Source organism: Telopea speciosissima, chromosome 1 (genome assembly GCF_018873765.1).
Source record: "Telopea speciosissima isolate NSW1024214 ecotype Mountain lineage chromosome 1, Tspe_v1, whole genome shotgun sequence".
Lineage (NCBI taxonomy): Eukaryota > Viridiplantae > Streptophyta > Magnoliopsida > Proteales > Proteaceae > Telopea > Telopea speciosissima.
This window is the reverse complement of record NC_057916.1, coordinates 41,594,749-41,622,249: the sequence shown is the minus strand read 5'-3', so window position 1 is coordinate 41,622,249 and position 27,501 is coordinate 41,594,749. Positions and strand designations below refer to the sequence as shown.

The following is a 27,501-nucleotide window of genomic DNA, read 5'->3' as shown; positions in this document are numbered from 1 at the left end:
ATCATCAAGGACCAACTATTGGAGGAGAACCTAGGGAACAAGGCACCCGCCTAATCGTTGCCTAGGTGCCCTAGGAATGCAATATAGCAATGATAACTTTATCTAACTACGCTTGCATGCAACATATACGCCATATCAGCGCAATATGATACAATTATGCTAGTAATGACCTAATATGAGAAAATCAGCATATAATAAACGAAGTATAGAATATAATATAAGCATATTCATAGAAAAACAAAACAATAAACAGAAATCAACATAAACTCTTTAAGTGTCCACAAGGCATGTTGTCTCCTTGACCCAAGAAAGAGTTCAAACACCTAGGCAGTGCTTAGGTGGCACCTGCACACAACTATGCTACCTAGAGCCAGCCACACAGTGTTTTATACTTAACAAATAAGACAAAACAAAGAAAAAAGATAACAGTTGAATATGTCTCCTTTAAAATTGAGATGTAGAGGTACATGATACTCTATCAGTGTAACTATGACAAATGAAGCATCACTGGAGATTTCTCCATGGCATTTTTATAGTCTTCATCATTTAGAGAAATCATGTCCGCTTGAAGAAATCAGTAGAGTAATCACATGGCAAAATTTCATTATATCATGAAGCTGTATACCTATGAAAAGTGTGGTGGGAGACAATTTCCTGAAAATTTTAAAAAAATAAAATGTAAAAACAAGTAGACAACAGCCATCTAGTACAGTTTTCACAATGTTCCCCACCAAAACAGGGAAGAGAACGCTACATGTAAGGTAAGCATCCGTATTAAAATGAGACAAACTTATGAAGCAATGCCATGATCGGCTAACGAAAATATTGGCTGAGTACGGGCTACATGTATCAATCAAAAGAGCTGTATTGACACAAAAGGTAAAGCACCGAACTGTAGCCAACTACAATATAGGCAACAGGGAAAAAGAGGAAACCAATAGACAGTTGATCACCTCGGCAAAGTTGCCTTTCCTAAACAACAACAACCATAACCTTATCCCAACTAAATTGGGTCGGCTACATGGATCCGAAGAGGCCGTGACAGTAATAGAAATAAGAGAAGTAGATGGGAGTAAAAAAGTAAAAAGGAGTACAAGGAAGTAAAAAAAAGATAAAATAAAGTTACTAAATGAAGAAGTCTAAGCAGTAGTCAAAGCAACATTCCAAGAACATCCCCCTATAAGGGGTCGGCTACACGGGTCCTTGTCCTCCAAAGTTGCCTTTTCTAACTTCCAAGCAATTGCTTTCTCTTTTAAAATTCATAACTCCAAATGTCATACTTTCTATGATAAAATATTGTGAACTTGTCAAAAAATTTTGAGTGCAAAACTAGATGATACATGAAAACCATCGCAGTTAAAAAAAAAACATGAAAAGAGCCATTCCCAATCAGAGTAACTATGACAAAAGCTGCACTTGGGTGTAACCCATGGCTTATAACAAGTACTCATCATTGGACATCAATCACACACATGATATAATGCTGGCAAATCTTCTCAGTTTGAGGAAAGGAAAATCCAGAAGTACATAAATTTTTATCAAATTACATGTGTGGTGTAAAGAAACCAAGTGACAAATCTTAAGTAATTGATGAATATCCCAATAGAATGGAAAAACTAAAATGTATAAACAACAACAAAAACATACCAGTGGCGGACCACATCATATTAAATTACAATTTAGATACATCACAATTAAAACTCCTTTTTTCTCTTTATGTATATAACTTACCAAGCCTCAGCCCCAACATAAAATAATTGAGAACAATAGTGACATCCAAGAACTAAAACTTAATGGCCTTAGTAAATTGTACAGCTACCATTGCAAAGGACCAGAAACGGAACACATCGCTTTAGAGGATAGGGAAAGAAAAAAGGATCTATATAGAATTGACACACAATATTTGGACATACTAGAAGAATGATAGAAGAAATAGCACCTGAACGCATTGAAGATCAAAATTAGAAGAAGAAAGCAGCTGGGTAGAAGAAGAGCCTTCAACTGCATTTGCACAATTCAATAGAGCCAAAACTTTTCAAAATCTCAATTTCTGTTACACAACATATTTTCATAATTTCAATTACTCAAAACATTCTTAATGGATGAGGGGTATAAACACACTCAAAATTCTTACCAACACTCATAAAAGGACTCCTACTAACTCCCACACAGTGATTTAGCTTAATAGACTCAAAACAGAACTTTATACTTGCTATAAGAAAGCGTTTGGTTCGATTGTTTTGAAGAATTAGATTATGATTCTGGACCAGGTTTTCTAAAATCAGGTTCTTGTGGATTCATAATTTTGAAATTTAACTGTTTGGTTACCCGATTCGTGATTCTTGAATAACTTCTTGTTACCCTATCGTTCTTGATTCTTTCAAAGACTGTTTGGTTACCTTGAGTTTGTCACGTGGATTCTTCTCAATCTATATGAATAACCGTTTGGTTACCCTGAGTCTGTGACTTTGATTTATCCTGAATCTATCTAACTGTTTGGTTACCATGTGTCTTGTAGTTAGATTCATCTCAAATCTACCATATGAAAAAGGATATTGGCAACATTATTAATTGTCAAGTAATAAAAAAGACAAATCTCCATCTCCTGGTGGTGTCAGTTACTGATGGCTAGGTGCTAAATTCAAATCTCTATGTTGCTCACTTTCTAGCTAATAAAGCTTCAAATTTAAAAACAAAAAAATATGATCCTGTAAATCACTAAAAATGTCCCAAATGCCCTATTTAATTAATTGGTTTCAATGTCTCAACACCACCCCATGCTGCCCCCACACACACTCATACACTCACACTCACCCACCCCTTGTTGCCCCTACACACACCCACACACTCACACTCACACTCACACTCACCCCCACCCCATGCTGCCCCCACACACACACACACTCACACTCACCCCCACCCCATGCTGCCCCTACACACACTCACACACTCACACTCACCCCCACCCCATGCTGCCCCTATACACACTCACACTCACCCCCACCCCAAGCTGCCCCTATACACTCACACACTCACACTCACCCCATGCTGCCCCTATATACACTCACACTCACCCACCCCTGGCTGTCCCCACACACACTGACACACTCACACTCACCCCCACCCCATGCTGCCCCACACACACTCACCCCCACCCCATAAAGACTCACATATGAGATAACAAATGAGAGTAATTCTAATTGAATAAAAATACCTTCTGATATGTACCCTTACTAAGTTGAGATGAAATGGTTGAAAACATGAGAAGGGGGGGGGGGGGAAGCCATAAACCTTGTTCCAGCTCTTTTAACTCATTTATAGATAACTAACCTTCTTTGGTGCAGTTTGAAATTGGAATTGAGATTAGACATATATATCATAAAGGACTTATTGGATCAACAAAGGGGGAAGGTTAAGACAGAAATAGCAGACCATCACATCCACTCACCATAGCAAGTGCAGCTCATCCACAATCATATCAGAAATAGCACCAAAGAAGATAACAAATGAGAGTAATTCTAATTGAATAAAAATACCTTATGATATGTACCCTTACTAAGTTGAGATGAAATGGTTGAAAACATGAGAGGGGGGGGGGGGAAGCCATAAACCTTGTTCCAGCTATTTTTACTCATTTATAGATAACTAACCTTCTTTGGTGCAGTTTGAAATTGGAATTGAGATTAGACATATATATCATAAAGGACTTATTGGATCAACAAAGGGGGAAGGTTAAGACAGAAATAGCATACCATCCCATCCACTCACCATAGCCAGTGCAGCTCATCCACAATCATATCAGACAAGAGCCATATAAAGGACTTATTGGATCAACAAAGGGGGAAGGTTAAGACAGAAATAGCATACCATCACATCCACTCACCATAGCCAGTGCAGCTCATCCACAATCATATCAGACAAGAGCCATATAACATTGGTAGGTCAAAGCATGATTTAATTATTTCTGCATACCATCACATCCACTCACCATAGCCAGTGCAGCTCATCCACAATCATATCAGACAAGAGCCATATAACATTGGTAGGTCAAAGCATGATTTAATTATTTCTGATAAAAATCCAATAGAACTTAGTATTGTCATCACCCAAAACAGAAGAAAAGTGAGAGATGTGATATGCTCAAAATCATCACAAATACCAGGAAGATAAATACATGCAACTTAGCGAGCTCATCCACAAACTCTCATGGAAATATATAAAACCTAGTTGTGGGTCGCTGTCCAAGTTTGATATAAGTTGGAGCAAGTTAGAGCAAACACTCTCGCAACCATGAGGTAGTTCCTTGCCTTCTATTTTTCTAAAGATAGAAAGCATATAAATATCAAACTGAAATACAATTTGTATAAACCAAGATACAAGAAGATGTGACACATCTGTGCATATGTTGGAGTGTGCATATCACTACCAAGAACTAAATGAAAGTAAAAAATGTACATTGAGAATGAAAGCAAGAAATGTCACTAAGAACACAAACGAATTGAGTCACAAAAATTACTTGCTTATCTTCTGTGAAGCCTCCAACATATACCCACTTTGCATTGTTTTAAAAAAAAAAACACGAATGTAGAGAAAGAACAAACAATCAATTTAAAAAAAAAAAAATGAAACATAAAAAAATTTAATGAGTATACTATGAATTTAAACCACCATATCTTGGGGCATTCCCAATTGCTCTACCGGTTTGAGCTAAAGACTCACATACAAGAAAACGATACAAGTATAGTTCACCCAAATGGTTTAAGTTGTTAAAATCTCAAGGACAACATAATCGGTGGGTGAAGTTTTAGGGCTAACAAATCAGTTTTTCCAGAGTTATGTCAATGTTTCAGGAAAGTAACATAAAACAGAGTATCTGCAAGGTCAGAAAAACTGAAGTAATGCTAACTTGATCAATGGGTAATATAAAAGGGACTTGCAGGATTGAACAACAGCAAGAGCCTATGAGCATAGTAGAAACAATGTAGTTCAGACCTAGATCCCCTATACACACTCACCCCCACCCCATGCTGCCCCCACACACACTCACCCACCCCTTGCGGCCCTTACACACTCACCCCCACCCCCATGCTGCCCCTATACACACTCACACTCAAGCGCAGTACTGGTTCCTTAGAAGGAGAAAGATTACAGCTATGTATCCATTAGTTGAAGGCTGAAACCAGAATTTACAGAAAAAAATTTTCTAATTCATGAAACAAAACGATGAAACAGAGAGAGAGAGAGAAGAGAATAAGAAAATCACCTTAACCAACTGCCTTGCCTGACCCGGTCTTCACTGTCCACCTTAATCCACCTGGAAGAAAAACACAACAAAATTTTTTATCAATAACTAGAAAACCTAAATCGGACAGAGAAGCATAAATTTTTTAAAAAAAAAAAAATATACATCGCTGGTCTGAGCTAAGAGAAGAGCGAGAGAGAGAGAGTGAGACACAGCAGAGAGCACGAGAGAGAGAGAGAGAGAAATAGCAGAGAGCAGAGAGAACGAGAGAGAGAGAGATAGCAGAGAGCAGCAAGTAGAGAGCACAGAGCAGAGAGAGCAGATACCTTCGATCGGTGGATTTCACGGCAATGCAACGATCGGTGGTGAGCTTTAGTGCCCCTTCCCCTCTCCTTCTAGGTCGAGTTCGTTCGCAAGATCGTGAAATTAGAATTAGGTTTCAAGAATCACCAAAAAATCTCCTATTTATATCAGGTACCTCAAATGATAGTTTCTTTTTGGAATTCACCTAATGAGGTGAATTCTTGTCTAAGTCAATTTTACGTTGAAATGAAGAATCATTGATTTTCGTAGAATCCAGTTCACATTCAACCAAACGCTATAGTTTAGTAACATGAGTCCATAGACTCAAATTCTTAAGACTTAGCGAACCAAACGCTTCCTTATCCCAATCCAACTCACACTCTTATGACACTAGGCTACGTTTGGAGTGCGTTTGGTAACGGTCGAACAGTGTTTCGAACAGTTCTTTTGTTCAAAAGAACGAAAAAATATGAAAAAGTGTTTGGATTATCGGTTCGTTTTTTATTCTTTAAAGACCGAACCGGGCATTTTTGAAGTAAAAGAACGTTCTTCATGAGACCGTCTTGGAGACGGTGCGCAAAGAACAAAGAACAAATCGAGAAGGCTATCGAGCAAAACCCGTGACTTCACAATCGAAAGAAACGCAATCTGCGAGAAGAGGAGGGGAAGGAAGAGAAGGAAACGCTCGAACCACTGCAGTACAATGGTTTCTCTCTCTCGCTCTCTCCTTCACGCTCTCTCTTCCTTTCTCTGTGTATCTTCCTCTCTCATCCTCTCTTTCTCTCTCTCTCTCTCGCTCGCTCTCTCCCCGTCTCACTCTCTATCTCGCTATCTCTGTCTCTCTTTGCTCGTTCTTTCCCTCACGCTCTCTCTATCTTCGTCAATAGGACTTTGTTGCAATTGATATGGAATTGGGTTCATTGGATTCGGACGCTTGAGAAAGAAACTTGCAAAGAGGAGGGGAAGAGAAGGGGAAACGAAGGAGACCACCCATAAGAGAACTGCGGAGTACCATGCCCTCTATCTCTCTCTCGCTCTCTCCCTCTCTCCCTCACGTCTCTCTGTCTCTCTGTCTCGCTCTCTCTCCCTCTCTCACTCTCTATCTCGCTATCTCTCTCTCTCTCTCTGCCGTCTCTCTCTGTCTCATTCTTTCCCTCTCTCTCTCTCTCTCTCTCTCTCTCTCTCTCTCTCTCGATCGTTGTTTTGTGATGATCGACCAGTCTGAATTTTTCCTCCCATGTGTCTCAGAATTGGATCTACATCCCTAAAATTTGAAGGATTCAATAAAAAGGTATGATTATGGATTTGTTGAGAAAATTGATTTTTCGATCTGGATTTTTAAGAATGGATGTTAGGGATTTTGGGGATTTTATTCATACATACTTGTGATTTTCGTTTGTTTTTTAGGTATGGATGTATGGGTATAATGGATTTTGGGGATTTTATTATCTTTGAGTCATTCCATTCTTTGCTTTTGCGTCTTTCTTCTTTCTTTCTCTGTGATGATTTTATTATCTCTCGTCTCGTTCTTTCCCTCACTTCAGTTTTTTTGTCTCGGGATTTGGAGCAACAACTTGAAGGATTCTCCGTGATCCTCTCTACCACGACCACTGTCGCATGAAGTGTGAAGGTGACTCTCTCTCTCCCACTCTCTCTGTAGCGGTATCGTAGCTCTCTGCTCTCTCTTTGTAATGGTGTTTACTCGATTTAGTTGGGTTTTTTTTTCTCTCTCTATTTACCGAATAGAAATTGCTTTGTATTCTTGATTTTGAATAAATTTTGAATAAATTTTGTATCCGATTTTCTTCCTTATGATTTTATCCTTCTATGGTAATGCGAAATCGGTGTTCTTCTCTATTTGCTTTTTTATTTCTTCAAAAAAAAGAACATTTAAATTTTTTGAGCAGATGATCTCTTGATTATGTTGTAAGTTGAGATTGTGGGTCTCTGTTGTTCATGGAATGCATGGAGTTTCAGTTGGATATTACATTGTATAATCTATCTTTCCTTGTTTGTTTTGATGAACTGTTGGATATGAAAAGTAAACTTACTATGCATGGGTTTATGTTGGTCTGCTTCATAAAATTCAAGTATAATAAAATGCTATAAGCTCATCTCATTACTATACTAGAATGAAATCCTTATTGCTTACATCCTGCTATTTATGTGCTTCTTTTTGGTTAAATTTTATGGTAGACTGATACCTCACAGTGTCTTCAAGTTCATAATGTTGGATCTGCGGTCCTACATAAAAACCGTGGAAGCCTTTATATCCAGGCTAACACGGCTGTTATTCTTATAAATGCCCTTACTTTATATCATCACTAATGTATGTATATGTGTGTCTGCATGGAGCATGTGTCTCTTATTGTTGCTGACTCAGGAATTGCTTTTATTTTATGAATTCCTCTATTTTTACCACTCAAGATTTACAAAATTTAATCTTCTACATTAAATGTTGAAGGACTTGGGAAAGGTGGGAAGTAAAGTGGGACCTGTCACATTATAACCCTCCAAATGGTATCCACTATAAAGAAAACTGTCTGTGTGTGTGTGTGTGTGTGTGTGTCTAATGTCAGATTGGAGGGCCTTCTTTCTCAATGGTCTCTAAGAGAGAGGGTTTTAAGAAAAGAGAGAGTTTTATTGGCTTGGGAGAAAGTGGTTGCAAGTTTATTGGTTGTACTGAACTTGGGTTTTGGGATGAGACGATGAGTCCTTGAGAGGGAGTGAGATGTTGTGATCTTATTGACCAAATCCTGGGGATAGGAGTGTCATGTCACTCTCCTGCTCTCATCCTCAAATTCTTGCCATGAGAGGAGACCACATATAATTCTCGAATTCAAATGTTTGAGAGCATATTCTAAAGAAAACCACTCCATGGGTTAAGATTAAAAGGAAAGAGTAACCTACCAAGCTGTTGTTGGAAAGCTTTGGAGGAATCCTAGTTATGTTAACTTAAAAAAAAAATTTTGAAACCAAAAAACTAAAATAGCACAAGTCCAGCCATTATTATGGACTAACAAACCAGCGAGGGTAAATTTTAAATTTCAACACATGACCAGAATAATGATTGAAGTCATATGTTCATATTGAAACTCAAACCAGGACCCTATGCAGGTCGATTATATAAGAAATTGTTGGGGTTCTATATAAGAAATTGTTGGGGTTCATGTGTTGGGCCTATGACCAAAACATGGCACCTCCTCCTCCTCCCCCCAACCATAAAAAACCCCGAGCTCACTAGAGGGAGACAGCCTTCGATTGCTAATTTTATTACAAGAGAATGGTGAGTAGCAATTCCATTTTCGGGCTATGATCAACCCATCTAAGTAGAGTTGTCTTGATTAGATTGATGTCAACAGATAGTCTTTTCATACGGCAAATGAATTCTACATGACTCCTTGCCTAATAGATGATTTACGAATTATAGGGTTGTGATGGATCCATCTTGTTAGGCAGTGCCACCATCATTAGTGATTTACGAATTATAGGGTTGTGATGGATCCATTACTTTTACAAGTGACCAGTTGTATGTTTTTGCACGTATAGACTGGTGGTCCTAGGTGGAAGTACCACCTTACAACAAAAAAAAAATAGTGGGAAGTACTCTGGGAAGAACAAAGTAAATTAATTAACAATACTTTATCCTGTGTCCCCTAATCAATGAGTACTTGATGGGTCTTTAGCTCAAATTGGTAGAGCACTTGACCATGTTCCAAGGGGATGGTGGTTCGAATCCACCGAGGCCCAATTTTTATTCAACTTGTTCATAGCATTGTCGGTTATGACACTAATCCACATAAGAACCCAATTTTAATGGTATTTTCTAAATTTGGTATATTTTTATAATTACTTTGGTTATGTTAATGAGATATTTTAATTTTATGCCAAGGTTGGTAAGAGAGAAAAGAGTTTTACAAGTATTTATTGGTGTAATTTAGAAGGAAATGGCAATTTTGTAATTAACATCAAATAGGGAAGAACAGGTTTTACCAAACGCCATTTTCGTTCTGAACGGCGTTCTTGAGACCGTTACCAAACAGTCATTTTTGGTCTCAGAACGCCGTTCTAAACAAAGAACGCAAAAGAACGTTCTTAGTCAAGAACACCCGTTCTTTGTTGAGACATTTACCAAACGTAGCCTTGGTAAATGTCTGAACAGTATACAGAATTGTTTTTCTGTTCTTTAAGAACAAAAAAACATGATTTTCTGTTTGGTTTGACGGTTCGGTTTTTTGTTTTTTTAGAATGAACCGAAAGAATATTTGATGTAAAGAACGTTCTTTACAGAACGTCTTGGAAAGAACAAGAACGATTGATCGCGCGATTCACAAGCAAAACCCGTGAGCAAGGCTAGACGAAAAAACGGAAAGACAGATCTGGGGAAGGAAGAGCAGTAGCAGGCGAAAGTTGCAGGTCGATCTCCTCTCTCTCTCTCGCTATCTATCCCTCTCTCTATCGCTTCCTCTCTCTGCTCTCTCTACCTCTCACTCTCTCTGTTTCTTTCTCTCTCGGTCATTTGTTGGGATGAAGAACTGACTAGAGCTCTATCGATTTTTCTCCCTTGTGTCTCAGGATTTGGAGCAACATCCCTTGAAGGTTTCTGCTACAGTGGTCCTCTCTAGCACGACCCCCTCTGCAACTGAACTTGACAACAACGAAGGTGACTCTCTCTCTCTCTCTAATTAGGTTATCATTCTTGTGATTTTTGTTTCTGGTCTGTAGGGTTCCCAATTAGGTTTTCGATTTAGTGTTTCAGGATTAGATTAGAAAATCTCGTCTTTGTTCTTCGTTTTGCTTTCAGATTTTTTCCTGTAATGCCTTCATCTTGAAATGGATTGTGGTTGTAGCTAAATAAATCGATCAATCTCAGAAGTTGTACTAGCCGATTGTTGTGAGATTTTCATCTCTGTCAACAGATCTGCTTACCGAACTTCTTCTCCATTTTCGTTCTGTGTTATGCATTTTTTTCTCCATCTCTTCCGGTTTTCCGATTGTGTTATTACTTTTGTAGGCTATGTGATTTTTAATTCAATTTTCTATTGATGCTAAGGCAAGATTTGCTATTTTGCCCCCTTTTTTTATTTTTTATTTTTAATTTTTTTGTGGGGTACGATAAGGAACGAATGAAGAGCCTTCTCTGTAATGATGCAGAAGAATATAAAGGGGATGAAGAGCCTTCTCTGTTTATCCTTTTAGGTCCTTATTTCTGTTTCATGGATGTAATTTTTTTTCTGTTATCCATAATTTAATTGCTTTTGTTTCTGCCTCAGATTTCTTCCTCTTCATTCTGGAAATGAGTGTTTATTGATTGATTTATCAACACATTGCACTTGGTTTATTGAAGCATATATACTGGGAAAACAGTTGCAACACACTAGAGGTTCACCCTGGAATTGCAATGGATCTTGTACTACTGCTCTAGAATCTTTAGTTGATTAAGTGTAGCTCTGAATTTTGCAGCTCTCTTTCAATAGATAAACCAAAAGAAAAGCAATAAAATGAAAGCAAACACCAAGCCAGATATTTATGTGATTCGATTTTGTAGTCTATATCTATGCATGGGGTGTTCTCTTTTATATGCTCCAATGAATACTAGGGAAGCCAAATGCTCTGCATCACATGCAATTTGTGAAGAGCAGTCTTGTTACTGCTGGACTGAAGAATAGAAGATTAATATACCCTGTGGCACTTTCTCTGTCCTGGGTATTTCTGGCAGCAACTTCCAAGTTGTTTTTTCCCTGGGTATAAGCTACCTTCGGCTGCAGTTTCTTTGTCATCCAATGGCTGGATCTTTCTGTGGAACTATGTTTCTATTTCTGACCCTTAGTTACTATTTCTGAAATTCCTGTCATAACTCATCATCTAGCCATCAACCTTGGCTGGAAATTTGAAGTGTTCATCTACCCAAGGTGTCCATCCTTCAACTGGAAGGATATTCCCATCCAAGTTGGTTACTTTACTATTTGAGAACTTGGAATTTTGGAAAAAGTGATGCCCAAAAACATATTACCTTGTTCAATTAATTATTTGATTTACCCTATTCATGTTTGCCTCCATATACCATACGGTGGAAATGCTATCAAATCACATAAGCTTATTTTAAGAATAAATTCATTCTTTTATACACAAATGGAATCTGAATACACTACTGATGTTCAGGTTCACTTCATTCATGGTAGGACAGGTGTCCAAGTTGGTTTTTTCTGTAGAGCCATTGAATATGCATTATATTATCTGGAGATTGTTTCTGAAATATGTTTGAGCTGTTATTACTCTTTTATAATTTTAATATGAAGTGCATGCCACTTCCATGATCCACATGACTCATTTATTTCATAATTTTAATATGAAGTACTTCTGTTAATTCAAGTATCTGTTTTCAGATTCATGGTTGTGTTTATTTTTAGATTCATGAATCATATTCTTTATTCTGTTTACTTGTCAAAATTCTCAATACATTCTAACATTGGATTTGTCTCTAATGACTGGTTTTGTGGCAATGTAATCAGAAGTCAAGAAGCTTCCTTTCCCTTTCTTTGATCCATAATTTTCAGTTCTTAGAGGCATGTATAAATGTTGATGATGATTTGGTTGGCATATCTTTGGATAGGCTAGGTTCATTTTGATAAGGTACTTGCCGAGTTTGATAACTTGTCTCAGTTGTATGTTTTATCATGTATTGATTTTTCTAGTCATTTCAATGATTCTTTTTTAGTCCATAAGTTCTTATTGAGTAAATAGGAGGGCTTTAGGTGTTAGTGTGAGAAAACTCCACTGCCCATACTTTAATTATGGAAATCTTGCTTGTCAACTTTCTCATGCAAAGATTCATTTCATTGCGACTCTCTTGATGTATTTCTGTTTTAGACCTATGCTCATTGCATTCCTCATGTAGAGATTCATGCTACTTTAATATTTTTTGTTATATTTTTGTTTTGGATCTCTACTTGATGGGTCTTTAGTTCAAATTGGTAGAGCACTTGGCACATGAGCATGTTCCAAGGGGATGGTGGTTCGAGTCCACCAAGGCCCTTTTTATTCAATTGTACGTAGCATAGTCAATTATGACACTAATCTACACAAGAACCCAATTTTAATTGCATCTTTGAAATTTGAAATATTTTTATACTTACTTTGGTTATGTTAATGAGATATTTTAATTTTATGCTAAGGTTGGTAAGAGAAGGATTTCACAAGTATTTTTTTGGTATAATTGACAAAGAAATTGCATTATTGTAATTAACATCAAATAGGGAAGAACAAGTTTTACCAAACACTATTTTCGTTTTGAACGGCGTTCTTGAGACCATTACCAAACAGTCATTTTTTGTCTCAGAACGCGGTTCTAGACCAAGAACGTCAAAGAACGTTTCTAATCAAGAACGGACGTTCTTTGTTCAGACATTTACCAAACGTAGCCTAAGTTTGCATACTGACTTCTCTGTGACCTTATGGGCTTATAATTTAAGCCCATTACAAAAGTAAACATGTAAACAAGTAACCAAGGCCCATAGAACACATCCACATCCCAATTGGACGGTCATGATGATGGTACAGCTCCCCCCAAATGATAAGGAACATGACAGTCTAACAGTGTAACTATGACTAGAGCTACATTTGGGACATGCTTTAGGACTTGCTCCCATTGCTTTCAATTAGTTTCGTCACTTAGACGAGTCATATCCTTCAAAAACCCTACAATATAAAAATTTAAAGAGTAAAGGCAGAGGACAAGATGCCCCTGTTATTACCGAGGTCCCTAACTTTGCTTCACCAAATCAGTCAGTTTCTAATTTGATAAGAACAAAATGAAATTATCGGATTTTAGAGCGAATTTGATAATAAATTTTTATTTGTTATAGATCCATTCACTAATCTTTTCAGCTCTCATAATTGTCATCAAATGATAAGGAACATGACAGTCTATCAGTGTAACTATGACTAGAGCTTCATTTGGGGCATGCTTTAGCACTTGCTCCCATTGCTTGCAATAAGTTTCGTCACTTAGACGAGTCATGTCCTTCAAAAATCCTACAATATAAAAAGTTAAAGAGTAAAGGCAGAGGACAAGATGCCCCCGTAATTACCGAGGTCCCTAACTTTGCTTCACCAAATCAGTCAGTTTCTAATCTGATATGAACAAAATGAAATTATTGGATTTTAGAGCGAATTTGACAATAAATTTTTATTTGTTACAAATCCATTCACTAATCTTTTCGGCTCTAATAATTGTTATCATTGATTATGCTCTAAAAATTATCGAAGATTCTACAAACTAATGAACAGGAAACAAGGATGTTTAGATTTACAGAACTACTAAGATGAATTTACCTTGTCATCAGACTCATGTCATCCTTAGAATGAAGCATAACAATGTTGTAGTTACACTAGGTATTCATTAAGAAGTTGTACTGCTTAAACCATTTTATGCCATAGTAATGGAAGAGAGTGGCACAATTCCTCTACGAGAGAAACAATGAAAAAAATCCCTACATGGACATTGAATCAAAATCAACACAAATCAATTTGAAAACCACTATATACATATAGTGGTTTTCAAATTGATTAAGGTTCAAAACCCACTGTCACATCACTAGCAAGGTAGGTGACGAATTTTGAAACAGCATAACGAAGAGACACAGAATCAAACAACCCAAGCAAAACAGAGACAATACACAGTTAACCTACTTCTTAGGTTAAAGCTAATTTAACCAACCGAAGTTTACTTCATTTCCTTTCCAAGGAGCAATGACTAGAAGAGTAAACCCTGTTGTGTTTAAAAGAAATAGAAACAGAGACGAATAATTATGAGTTCTCTCTGTAATTGAGAGAAACCCTAAGTGTGGTTTCATTTATATATTAATAACAATGCATGTAATACAGCCCTTACATAATACAAGATTTACACCTACTGCCACTAGTGGTCCTATGTGACACCTGGCTGATCTAATACATCTAATACTCTAACATCCCCCCGCAAACTGAGCTGGAAACAAAGGCCCAATTTGATACAAACTTGAGCCAAGGCCTGCCGTGGAAGGGGCTTGGTGAACACATCAGCCAGTTGACGATTAGATGGAATATATTTGGTGACAAGAGAGCCGAGAGCCACCCTCTCATGCACATAATGATAATCTACCTCAATATGCTTTGTGCAAGCATGGAGGATAGGATTAACAGTCATATGCAAAGCACTGATGTTATCACAGAATAACGTGGCTGGGCGTGGTTGTGCAATGCCAATATCCCTAAGTAAGAATGTCAACCATGTGAGCTCAACTGTAGTAGATGCCATAGCCCGGTATTCAGCCTCTGTACTTGAACGGGCTATGGTGGGCTGCTTCTTTGCACTCCACGAGATGCAATTTGAGCCTAGGAAGGTGCAAAAGCCAGTAGTAAATCGCCGGGTAAGTTGACAACCGGCCCAATCAGAATCAGAAAAGGCATAAAGATCTAAAGTACTATTATGTACAATACGAAGACCCTGATCTAGAGTCCCTCGAACATAGCATAGAATACGCTTGACCATACCAAAGTGAGCCATAGATGGAGCATGCATGTGTTGGCACACCGAATTGACAGCGTAAGAGAGATCTGGCCTAGTCATAGTCAAGTATTGTAAGGCCCCAACTAAGCTCCGATACAAGGTGATGTCAGGAAATGGATCAGTTGAACTCAAATCAGGCTTAAGAGCCATAGGTGTGCCTGTTGGTTTGATATCAACCATATGTGCACGACGAAGTATATCAGCCGCATACTTAGCTTGAGATAAGAATAACCCTTGAGGAGTCGACGTCACCTCAATGCCAAGGAAGTAATGGAGTGGACCGAGATCCTTCATGGAAAATCGAGTGCCCAATGTAACAATAAATTCCTCAAGAAATGTGGGATCATTACCCGTAAGCACAATGTCATCCATATATAGTAGAAGTACCACAATGCGACCATTAGTGCGATAGGCAAACATACTTGAGTCAAATGTGCAACAAAAGAAGCCACACTCAAGTAAAAAACTGCTAAAGTGATCAAACCATGCCCGGGGTGCCTGGCGAAGACCATAAAGTGCTCAGTTCAGATGACACACAGCATTGGGCTGAGAAGCATCAACAAACCCCGGTGGCTGACTCATATACACCGGTGTAGAGAGGAAACCATGCAAAAAGGCATTTTTCACATCTAACTGCCGAATTTGCCAACCAAGAACAGTAGCAATGGATAACACCAACCGAATGGAACCCGGTTTGATGACTGGGCTAAAGGTTTCAATGAAATCCACACCCTCCTGTTGGGTGAACCCCTTTTTAACCGTTCCAAAGAACCATCAGCTTTTAAAGCGGAACTTCTTAGTTGAATCCGGTCGTTGATCCGTTCGACACCTGAGACATAGCTAAAAGGGAGCGGATCTATGGGCGGATGTGTTTCTTGGGTCCGCCCTTGCATCCGTTCAATTTCCTAAGACAGACCCGAGAGCAACAGGCTTCAGGCGGAGGCAAACAGAGTGAATCCGTGCCTTCGTCCGCTTAGGCCAACACACAGGGTTTACACTGGGCGGACTGGCGGGTGGTACCACGATAGATGGATCCGGTCGTTCGTTCATTGGCAATCTCTTCCGAGATTGCAGAGGGCTTTTGCTCCAGCTTGAAGCTTGGAGTGCCCCAAGCTCTCAGGGACAAGGGAGATGTGTCTAAGCCTTCCTAAGGTGACTAGGTCCTAGGCTCACTTCAAGGATCCAAGATCCTACAAGGTTTGGGTCTCACATTGGTCCAAGGGTTGGGATTCTAGGTTCAAACCAAGGATTCATTAGCCATGGCTGCAATTGCAGCACTTAAAGGCCTAGGATCATTAGAGCTCCTAACTAGGGCCAAGCTTTACCTTGAGTCCCAAATGGAACCCTAGGTCAGCCCTAGCTCAAGAAACCAACAAAATCAAAGGGAAATGGGGGAGAGCTAGGTTGAGGGAGCTTACCTTGGTGAGCTTCCTTCTTCCAGCCACTCTCTCCATCTCTTCTCCTCCTCTTTCTCTTCTCCCTTGGGTCCGGCCAGCTTGGGAGGAGGTGTGGAGCTGCCAGCCATTTTGGCATGGCTTCCATCTTCTTCCCTTCCCCTCCTATTCCTCTCCTACTTCTACTTCTCCTTCTTCTTCCCTTCTTCTCCTTCTTCTCTTGTCTCCTCTCCTCCATGGTTTATGGGGGAGGGGGAGAGATAAGGGAAAGAGAGGGTTCTCCTATCCTTTAAGGGGTTAGATGGGCCTTAGGGTCTGTTTGGTTTAGGTATCCCCAATCACTTAGTGGCCCTTAGGTCTTTAAATGGGTTTTAGTTAGGTCTTAGGGCTTGTTTGGCCTTAGGTATAACCATTAGGTCCATTAGGTTATGTTTGGGGTGCACCCTAAGTCCATAGGACTTAATTGTCCACTAAGGTCTGTTTGGTTTAGGTTAGGGTGTATAAAACCCATTATTCACCTAAGTTAAGCCTTATAGGCCCACTCAACCAATCAATGGTGAGGGCAGGGGTCCATATGGTCCAAAGGTTAAATTAGGGTGTCTAGGACACGGGGATGTGGGTCCCACAGGAAAATAACCCAAAAATGCAAATGACAGCACGAGCGGACCCTCGAGCGGATTCAGTGCGAGTGAGTCCGTTCGTTACTCCGGTGCTGCTGTCAGGGCCCAAACTTCATGGAAAGTTACGGGGCTTTGGCCTGCACTTCCAAGGCTTCGAGGGGATACTATTAGTAATATTTTAAGCCTAAGGTTACAGGTGTTAGCCAGTGTTACCGTGGCATTGCCCCTAAGGTAAAGGTCTAAACTGCCTCGGGGTATAGGGGTATATCTGGGGTGCGGGTGTAACATCCCCCCAACCTTATTAAAATTTCATCCTCAAAATTTTAGGCAACCCGAGTCTCAAGGTATAAGGGTTCGTTGAGTATTAACCCTTTGGATTACCCATTCTTAGACTAAGTCAAGGGTCAGGTCAAAGTAAGGCAGTGCCCATTTGACACAACAAGTCAGGTTCTACACTCCCTTATAGGGTCACATTACCACAAGGGTGTGGTTCATAATAACCCTAGGCTCCATTAGGTTAAGAGTCGGTAGTTATCACCTTCCAGAGATAACCACATTGTCTTCTACACTAAACTGAGTCACAGGGAAGAGAAAGTTTCCCTTAGGTCTCCCAGATCAGGTGATACCACCCAGGCTTTTACTACTTAGGCTACTCTTGGGTTGCAGGGCTTAGCCTGTCTAATTCCCAGCACAGGGTTCACATTCTGAATGCTTTTACTTCAGGTCCTCTCATTACCTAACCAAACTTCAGGATGATTTGGAATATTGATGGGACCTCCATATTTGTCACTCCCAGCACGGTGGGAACACATTGGCGACCCATTACTCCCTTTATATCTGTCGTTGGAAGAGGTCTTATTACGTTCTTCAATTTTAGCTTTCACAACTTTAACCCTATCCCACTGTTATCCCATAGGGAAAAAGTCCATACCAGTCCTCTTTCGAGAACCAATAACCATCATCTCCTAGTTTGAGTCTGAGTCAATGCCTTTAAGAAGGTTCCATTACTAACCTACCCGGCCATTATTAAATTAATTCCCTATTATTTAAGGTCTGGTAGACCTAGGTCAGGGCTCAACTAGCTATCAGGATAAGGTCAAACCAAGGTCACACTTATGGTTCAGAGAAACTAATTCCAGTCCCACACAAGGGTGAAAAGACACATTTATTTTATTTATTATCATACCAATCATAGGTATAAGCTTAATAATTACATTCACACCCCTATGGACATATCTATAACCTGAATCGATCCATAGGAACAAACAGTCTTCGGGTACGGTTTACTAAGTCTCTTTGAAAACCAAGTCACAGTGTAGGACTACCTCTATGAGTCTATACAAGGTTTGGTTGAACCCAGTAAAGTACAAATATAGTCGTCACTAGATTGCGGTGTCGGGACTGATTCCTAAGTACACGTGGCCTTAACTCACACAACTAAACCTGTCCAAATCAGCCTAATGGTTTCCTTCTTTCAGGCCTGGCTAGGAGTTGGATCCTATGTACCCCTATAAGGGTTTCTACACCACGTAGGTTGGGTTCTATCATTCACTATCGGGTCTAAGGATTTGCATTCACAAAGGTAACTCTCCTTATCTCATATAGGAGGGGAGTCACAACGTACACTGATGCCTGCCATCTCATATTGGCTGGCCCAGTCTGGTATAAGTCCTAATCCCTTTAAATTTTAGGGCCTTAACTAGACTTAGGTGGTCCCCGCAAATGGGTCACACAACCAGGGTGTCCAACCTAGGGTATAGGCATAAATTCATCATACATGGGTGGGACAAAAGGTCTCCAAAATCTGGGCTCAAAAGCTTAAAATAACTCGGGCAGACTCACAAGCAGTGTCAGTACTCTGGGTCCATTCGTGGCTCCTCTGCGAAAACAAGGAGAGCGAACTAACGGGCGAATACGGAATGTGAATCCATTCGTTTGTCTGTTCTCAGAGGGTCAAAGGCTGAGAGGATATGAATCGAACGAATCTATGGGCGGAGTCATGAATGTGGATCCGCTTAGGCTAATAGCCCAAAATTTTAAGTTTTAAGCGGGATGGATTGACGGGCGGAGTCACGATAAGTGGTTCCGTTCGTTCGTCCGTTCATGAAATTTTAACAAAACAGAGCCGTGAGTTTTAAAACTCACTTTTGGCTCCAAAGAGGGGAAACACAACTGCAAGGGGAGAGGGCTCTACAGGGTTTTCGTTGGACTTCCTAGCACTCTCTTGGGGGTCCTCTTGCAATCTCAAGCCCTACATCAATCCTTGCATTATCAAGGTAATATTCCTCTTCTCTTTTCTCTTTTCCATTCTCTTCTTCTCCCATTGTAGGATTTGCTTGTCTCTACATATCCCTTTTCCCATTGTAGAAATTTTGGCTTGTGTCTATTTATCTTTCTTTCTTTCTCTCTAGGATTTAGCATGGATAAGCCTAGGTTATGGTTGGATTTGATTTTGTTTGCACTTGCATGGCCATGTATGCCAAAATCATGTCCAAAATCGATTTTTTGCTAGGGTTTTGGGTGTAAATCAAGCCCTAATCGATCAATGGCACTCCATGGTTGGGTTCCTTGTTTGTGCATTGTATTCCTTATAATTTTTAAAGCCCTTGCAAGCATTTTGAAGATTGTTTGCTATGGTTGTCAAGTGTAGTTGGATCTACTTGGATAATTCTAGGCTTAAGTTGGGGTAAATCCTCAATCATTCAATGCTTTGGGAAAACCCTTTATACGCCCTAGAATCTCATAGGAACTTATCCCATTGTTTTCTCTTCAAATATCTTCTCTTGCTTATATGATTGTTGACAAAATCCTTGAAATTCATCCTTTATTTTCCAAATAGTTCATTCACTTGATGTATCCTCAATGCGTTATTCCTTATTGGGACTAATTGCAAAATCCTTGGTGTCTATCCCATTTTCTCAATTAATTAGTTCTTGCCTCTTGTGGGATATCTCATTCAACATCTTGCTTGCTTGACAATGGTTGAAATATACATAATATTCAAGAGCATATACATCGCTTGTGTTGGTCTCATCTTTCAACACTAGGGATCTCATGTAGACATCGTGTGGGAATTGATCTTGTTTCTTTTTTTCTCAACATATTTCCATTGGTATCTATATTCCACATTCTATATCCTCATCGTTCACATATATATATATATATATTTGATTTTCCTCATCATGCATGGCTTTCTCTTCAATTCATTCCCATATCATTTAAACATTCCATTCCTATAATTAATTTGCCCATTATATGCCATCATTCCAACTTTGCTTACATTTGCTGTCCTTCTTTGTTGGTGCCTTGTGTGTAGGTAATCCTAACCATTGGTCCCAAGAGGAAGAGGAACCTAGCCATGGTATAAGCTATTCCTACGACTTATATTGTACACCGATTTACCTCCGAAAAGGCCGAAGGGATCTATAGGGAGCACCTCTTTAATAGGAGGTTTCTTGTAGAGAGAGATGTCACAGTAGAGGAGCTTTTAGCCTACAAGGTGGGGGCGAGGTTTGAGAGACTGCAGTGGACCAACATGCTCATTCAGCCGGACTTCTATTATCCCACATTGATCAGAGAGTTTTATGCAAATTTGGTCCTGACCAAGGAGGAAGATGATGAGTACAAGCTGACTTCCTTTGTGAAGGGAGTTACCATTGGTTTCACTACATCAGAGTTGGGGATTCTTCTCATGTACCCTCAGAAGGTGAGAGGGTATACTATCCTCCAGGCAGTCATCTGGACCAGTGTCTTCCTCCAGATGAGAAGCGACAATTGTTTAAGATTCTCTCCAATGACAGGTTCGAAGAGAACAAAGATCTTTCCAAATTCCCTCCTTCACAACGGGTTTTGATCTTTATAGCCAGGACTAATCTGGCTCCTTCCAAGGCTCATAGCACTCTTCCTCCTCTGATGTCCGCGGTTTTGGCCTATTCCCTATACACTAGCCAGCCCATCTGTCTGCCTCACGTGGTTATGCAACACATGGCCCGCGCAATGATGAATCCTACCCGAAACAACACTCTGCCCTATGGCCGACTGCTTACCAAGATTTTCTTATTCCTTGGGGTTGATCTTAACCATGAACCCAAGGGAACATGCACTGAAGGACCTATTTGGTTCAATGCACTGTATAAGATGAACTTATATTATGATTATGACAGTGCAGGGGGGCAGGTGCAGTATGGGGATGGCAGAGGTGACAGGGAGAAGGATGAGGATGACAACGATGATCTGGAGTTTATGGGCTCAGGGCCTTCTACAACAGGTACTTCGGTGCACCTGGGGAGTTAGGGTTTTGGAAACCCAAATCTATTCTTGAAGAACTGAAGAGGATCTAGGATTGGCTTGAAGAATCTTGGTTGCACCATTGGAGGCTCAGATCTGTTTACTTGGAGTGCTCATAGGAGGAAGAACCATTGTCTATTGGAGGAGCAACACTAGAGGCTCATCAGGTTAGCAAATTTATGTTAATTCCTATTGTTTTAATTTTATGATTGTTCATGGGATGTAAAAGTAACCCGAATCGATTCTTTTCTGCTACGCATTTGGGTGTGGGATGGATCCCTTTTTCCATGGGATGGAATAGAGATAACTTTTCTCTATGACATGGATCCCATTATTTTATGGGACATCAAAGAGATGGACTGGGCATTGGTTTGTCATACCAAACCCTAAAAGGGTCCTAGTAGGGCACCATGGGCGACCATGGAAAATCCTAAAAATTGAAAATAGGATGCCCAATCCAGTTTGGGGTGCCCTAGGGCAACCCTAGGGTTCCCTAGGGACAACCCTGGAGATCCCAAGAGTTAGGAACTCAAAACATATAGTCTTATTGATTTCCTAAGGTGAACCACCATGATCCCATGGACCGTAGCATTGCCTACAATAAACTCTTTATAAGAAGGATGAACAAATTAAACTCCTTTTCAAGATTAAGACTTGAAGTCTCCATGGACAAGTCTAGAATTTGATGGAGTTGCCTCCTGACAGAGAAATAGAGTTTGCCATTAACTTACTACCTGGAGCGGCACCGGTATCCAAAGCCCCTTACAGGGTGGCTCCAATCGAATTGAAGGAGTTGCAAGAACAGTTGCAAGATTTGTTGAAGAAGGGTTTCATCCGTCCTAGTGTGTCTCCATGGGGAGCACCGGTCCTCTTCGTCAAGAAGAAGGGTGAGAGCATGAGGATGTGCATCGATTATAGGGAGCTTAACAAGCTCACAATCAAGAACAAGTATCCACTACCTAGAATCGATGATTTGTTTGATTAGCTTCAAAGAGCTAGAGTATTCTCCAAGATAGACTTGAGGTTTGGGTATCACCAATTGAAGATTAAAGAGAGTGACATTAGCAAGACAGCATTCCAATCACGTTATTGTCATTACGAGTTTTTGGTGATGTCTTTTGGTTTGACTAAACCCCCAGCTGCGTTCATGGAGTTGATGAACCGGGTATTCCAAGATGTGCTAGACAAGTGTGTGATTGTGTTTATTGATGACATCCTAGTTTACTCAAAATTTAAGGAGGGGCATGCGGTACATCTCAGGATGGTATTGCAGTGGCTGAGAGAGAATAGCAAGTGTGAGTTTTGGCTCTCACAAGTGGCCTTCCTAGGCCATGTGGTTTTAGCTAAAGGAATCAAAGTTGATCCAGGCAAGGTAAAGGTTGTAATGGAATGGGAAGCACCAGAGAATGTGGGAGAGATCCATAGTTTTCTGGGATTGGCTAGTTATTATCGGCTCTTTATCGAGAACTTCTCACACATATTAGCCCCCATGACCAAATTAACCTGAAAAGGAGTGAAATTTGTTTGGTCTGAGGAATGTGAGAAGAGTTTCCAAGAGTTAAAACAGAAGTTGAGTTCGGCACCAGTCTTGACACTACCTGATGGCACAGGAGGGATGACTGTCTACAGTGATGCTTCAAGACTGGGATTGGGATGCGTGTTGATACAAAATGGAAAGGTTGTGGCTTACACCTCGAGACAGTTGAAGGACTATGAGAAAAAAAACTACCCCACCTACGACCTTGAGTTGGCAGCAGTTGTTTTTGCATTAAAGATTTGGTGCCACTACTTGTATGGCAAGAGGAGTGAGATCTACAAGGATTCCATCAATATTCCAATTCATTCTAAAGTTGAGTTGAGTAGTGGAAAATCGAATGTGGAAGTTATTATAGAAGTACCACATAGACTAAATGTAATGTGAATTCATGTTGTGCGGCCCTAGACTAAGGTTTATTGTATTAGGAGAGGTATACTGGGTTTGGACCTTTAAATTTTAGAAGTACAAGTTCGGAGTTCAGGGATCATGGGTTTTCTATCACACCAAACCGAATTGAGCTTGAATTTGATGTGGGCCACATGCGTAATGGGATCAAGACTGTCCTACCCAAACCAGGTAGCCAAGCTATTTTTTTGGTGTAAGAATCCCCACCTATTTGAAGCCTTTCAAACGCCAAATTTCGGGGGCAAAATTTCTTATAAGGTGTGGAGAATGTTACACCCATACCCAAAATCCTGGGCTAATTTAAACTTTCATAGTGGGTATTGCCCCGGTGACTGTTGACACCAGTGATTCGTGAGATGTTATAGTCAAGAGGTCGATTGGAAGTAATGACAACTCCTTATGTACGTGTGGTGATGGGAAGAAGACCATAGGGAGTACCCGAAGCTCTTTCTGGTAAGTGATGGTAGGTAACTTCACCTAAGATACATGTGAAGTGTACTAGAGAAAATCCTGGGTCAATTGGAATTGAGTGAGTACTTGAGTATCACACCCTGGGATACTTGAGGAACCTCCTCGGGTGTGTCGTGGATGGATCAACCAGTCGTCCATCCTCCTAAAGAAGTAAATTGAGATAAGACCGGTGATCGGCATTTATTGGGACCTGAGATGACCCAAGGCACCGTGGTGAATGTAGATTTGATAAGGGGCCGTATCAAGGCGGCTCAGTAGAGACAGAAGAGTTACATCGATGTCCGGCGTAGGGATTTAGAGTTTACAGTTGGAGAAAGTTTTCTTTGGGTATCACCCACCAAACGAGTGGTGAGGTTTGGGAAGGTAGGAAGTTGAACCCGAGATTCTTTTGGTCATATGAGGTTTTCTTTGGGTATCACCCACCAAACGAGTAGGAGGCATGTAGTTTGACACTGCCCCATCATTGGCAAGTGTCCGCGATATCTTCCAAGTATCGACGTTGCAGAAGTTCCTTCCAGACTTGACTTGTGTCGTAACTCAAAAACAGCCCAAACTTATAGCCAACTAAACTCTGGCGAAGTAGCCAGCCAAGATCTTGAACCAAAGGAAACTCCACCTTCGCAACCACCCCTTTACCTAGGTGAAGGAACTTTGGGACAGTCTTTCCGATAAGGAAGCGTCTCAGGGATTTGAGGTCAGATTGCGGGCGATGTTCCTATAATTCTTTAACCCATCCAATAAGCGAATTTTGAGGATGGAATTCTTATAAGGTGTGGGGAATGTTACACCCGTGACCCAACTAGTACTAATAATACTTGTGTATGTGTTGTTGCATAGCATGTACAACCCTTCAAAGTCTCGAAGGAAGACCTTGACCAGGCAAGCTTTAGACTTAGACCTTGTACCTTATTGTTTGCTCATTTTACATGATTTGGTTCCTGATCATAGCCTTGGATTCTATTTGTATTATTGATACTCTTTCATGTCCTTCCATCCAATTAGAACCCCTTTTAAACCGTTACCTTAACATCCTTGAAGTAGACAAGATCGTCGGAGTCAATTCAAATTCTGGTCTGCTGTCAATGCACTACAACCATCTTTGAACCCAATTTTGAGGTCCTTCCCTTCTAATTTGATCAATGGTTTCTTCATAAAAAATGTAGCCCTTTAAGTCTAGTTTACAATGCATTTCAAATCACATCATTTAATTATCTATCAACCGAGTTATGGCCAAAATAGTGGGTAGAGGTCTGCTGTATTTTGCCCCGACGGCTCATGCCTGGGAAACCGGCGGACAATGTACACAGTCCGCCACTGCATCATCCGCCCAGTACAAAAGTTATGTTATTTCGGTCTAGTTTCATCTTACCTTGACCCAGGGTTTAACCCTTGATTATTTTAGACCATTTGTGGCCCATATGGCCTAACTAAACCCTAAGAATACTAATCAAAGACCTATTTGGATTCTATTGTGTTTTAAAACCCATTTCAAGCCCCAAATCAACCCCCAACCAAACACACCTTTGAATCCTTATCAATTAGGTGGAAACCATAGCCCCCTCTCATTTCTCCCATCTCCAACACCTGAGAGAAGAGAGAGAACGTGGGAAGCAAGAAGGAAAGAGAGAAGGAGGAAGAAGAAGGAGAAAGAAGAAAGAAGAAGGAAGAAGATCACTCCTTGCTATCCCAAATCCATCTTTGCACCATTTGTGAGCTCCACCTATTTTCCAGCACCATTGGAACCCATTCCAACCTTGGAGCTCATGGAGGAGAAGAACATTGAGTCACTCTAAGCTCAAGAACACCTCCCCCTGTTGTTCCATTGATTCCCCATTGTAAGCAACCCTTTCCTCTCTATTTCTATCGTTTTCTCTTAGGTTTAGATGAGTTAATGATCAATATTAGTTCAGATCATGGGGCTTCTTGCTCTAAATGCTTTATTCCTTCTATTTGATGTTAAAGACATCAACTATTGACCTAGAATCACCCATCCTCAGCCCCATGGCTTAATTTCCATGAAATCCTCTTGAAGAGCCTCCAATTTGAGGATTCTTGATATTGGAATTCATCCAATCTCCTACCAAACCATAGGGCTTCTGTTTCTAATTAGTTTATTCACCTAATTGGATGCCTAGAGCACCATTTGGAACCCTTGAACACCCCATTCCCTTGCCTTTGGCTAAGATACCAAGAAACCCCCTTTTATAGACCTTTATTTTTAGGTTTTGAGCATTGAACACACAATCCATGCCTTGGGACCTAATTAGGATCCAATGTACTTGTTTAATGGCTCATTTGGAGGCCTAATACATTACCTCATAGGTTCCAACCGATCCCTTGACCATTAACCAATGTTTGGAATCAATCCAAGCCATTTCTTGCACTTTCGGGCTCTAGCGGACGATACAGTAGGCGGACGATGCCATCGTCTGCCAGGGTAAAATTGAGCACAACCTGCCTGTTCTATTTAAAGGCCACACTGCTTGCATAGTCCGCCAGGTGCATGATCCGCCTAGACCAAATTGGTACTAAATTAGAGTTTTGACTCCGGACCTTGGACACTGACACTCTCTCACCTACTGTACACTTGTATGATGGCATGCTAGGCTAGCGTACGCGTACGGGAGGACCATACACTACACAGAAGATAAGATTACCTCTGCTTCAATGATTTTGAGTGGATCGAACACTTGAACTATTTTATTGCGTGTTTCTCATTAGGCATCATGCTAGGTGTGGATGCTGATTGGCTGTGTATGATATGCATGATTGCTTCATCTTTAACATGTTTAATTAATGGAATTAGACTTTATATGTAAGGGAATATGATCAACTATGCATATTGATAATATTGAGAAGGAGATATGTATATTGTAGGATGCTTTACATATATAATTCTTTATAATGATTGATCTATGGAATTGATTCGGGTGGTGACCGCTCGACCGTTATTTTGGTATCACACCCACCATATTGTTATTTGGTGTGGGTGCAAGTTGGAGAGACGAGAGGATAGTGACTTTCGGCTTAGGTACTATGGACTCGATCTCCAGGCTACACTCACACAGTGTGGGATTGTAAAAATAACTATTGCATTCAATAGTTGTTTGCGGGCTAGAAAGTAATGTACCTAGTACTACGACTCTTCCAACAGCAGTGTAGGTATCGGGCAAACCCATGGGTCCCGACCGTATTTCGGGGAAGACCACCACGATGTCATTGCCGTATTTCGGTGACGCCAGGATGGGGTTTGTATTGGGGGCTCGCGGACAACTTGGTGAGTGAGTCCGATCTTGCGGGTTTTCTTGGTAACATGGGATTGACATGGTCAGAATACCATCCGTTTATGGCACCATTATTTGTCATTATGGTACTGTTTACCGATGATGCTTCCTGTGTTATTATAGTACTTTACCTGACTTTGGGTGTAAGCTGGAGAGACGAGAGGATAATGAACTCCGGATTAGGCACTATGGACTCAATCTCCAGGCTACACTCACACAGTGTGGGATTGTAAATATAAATATTGCATTCAATAGTCATTTGCTGGCTAGGAAGTGATGTACCCAGTACTACGACCCTTTCGACAGGGGTGTAGGTATCGGGCAAACCCATGGGTTCTGACCATATTTTGGGGTAGCCCACCGCGAAGTCATCACCGTATTTCAGTGATGCCAGGAAGGGGTTTGTAT

At 40.4% G+C, this 27,501-nt stretch overlaps 1 non-coding gene across 1 annotated transcript; it reads left to right on the top strand.

Annotated features, from left to right (window-relative positions):
- Positions 1-10,386: 10,386 nt before the first annotated feature.
- On the top strand, positions 10,387-10,492 carry LOC122649250. Its single transcript, XR_006331223.1, has one exon. It is a non-coding gene; the product is annotated as a small nucleolar RNA snoR109 (small nucleolar RNA).
- Positions 10,493-27,501: the final 17,009 nt, after the last annotated feature.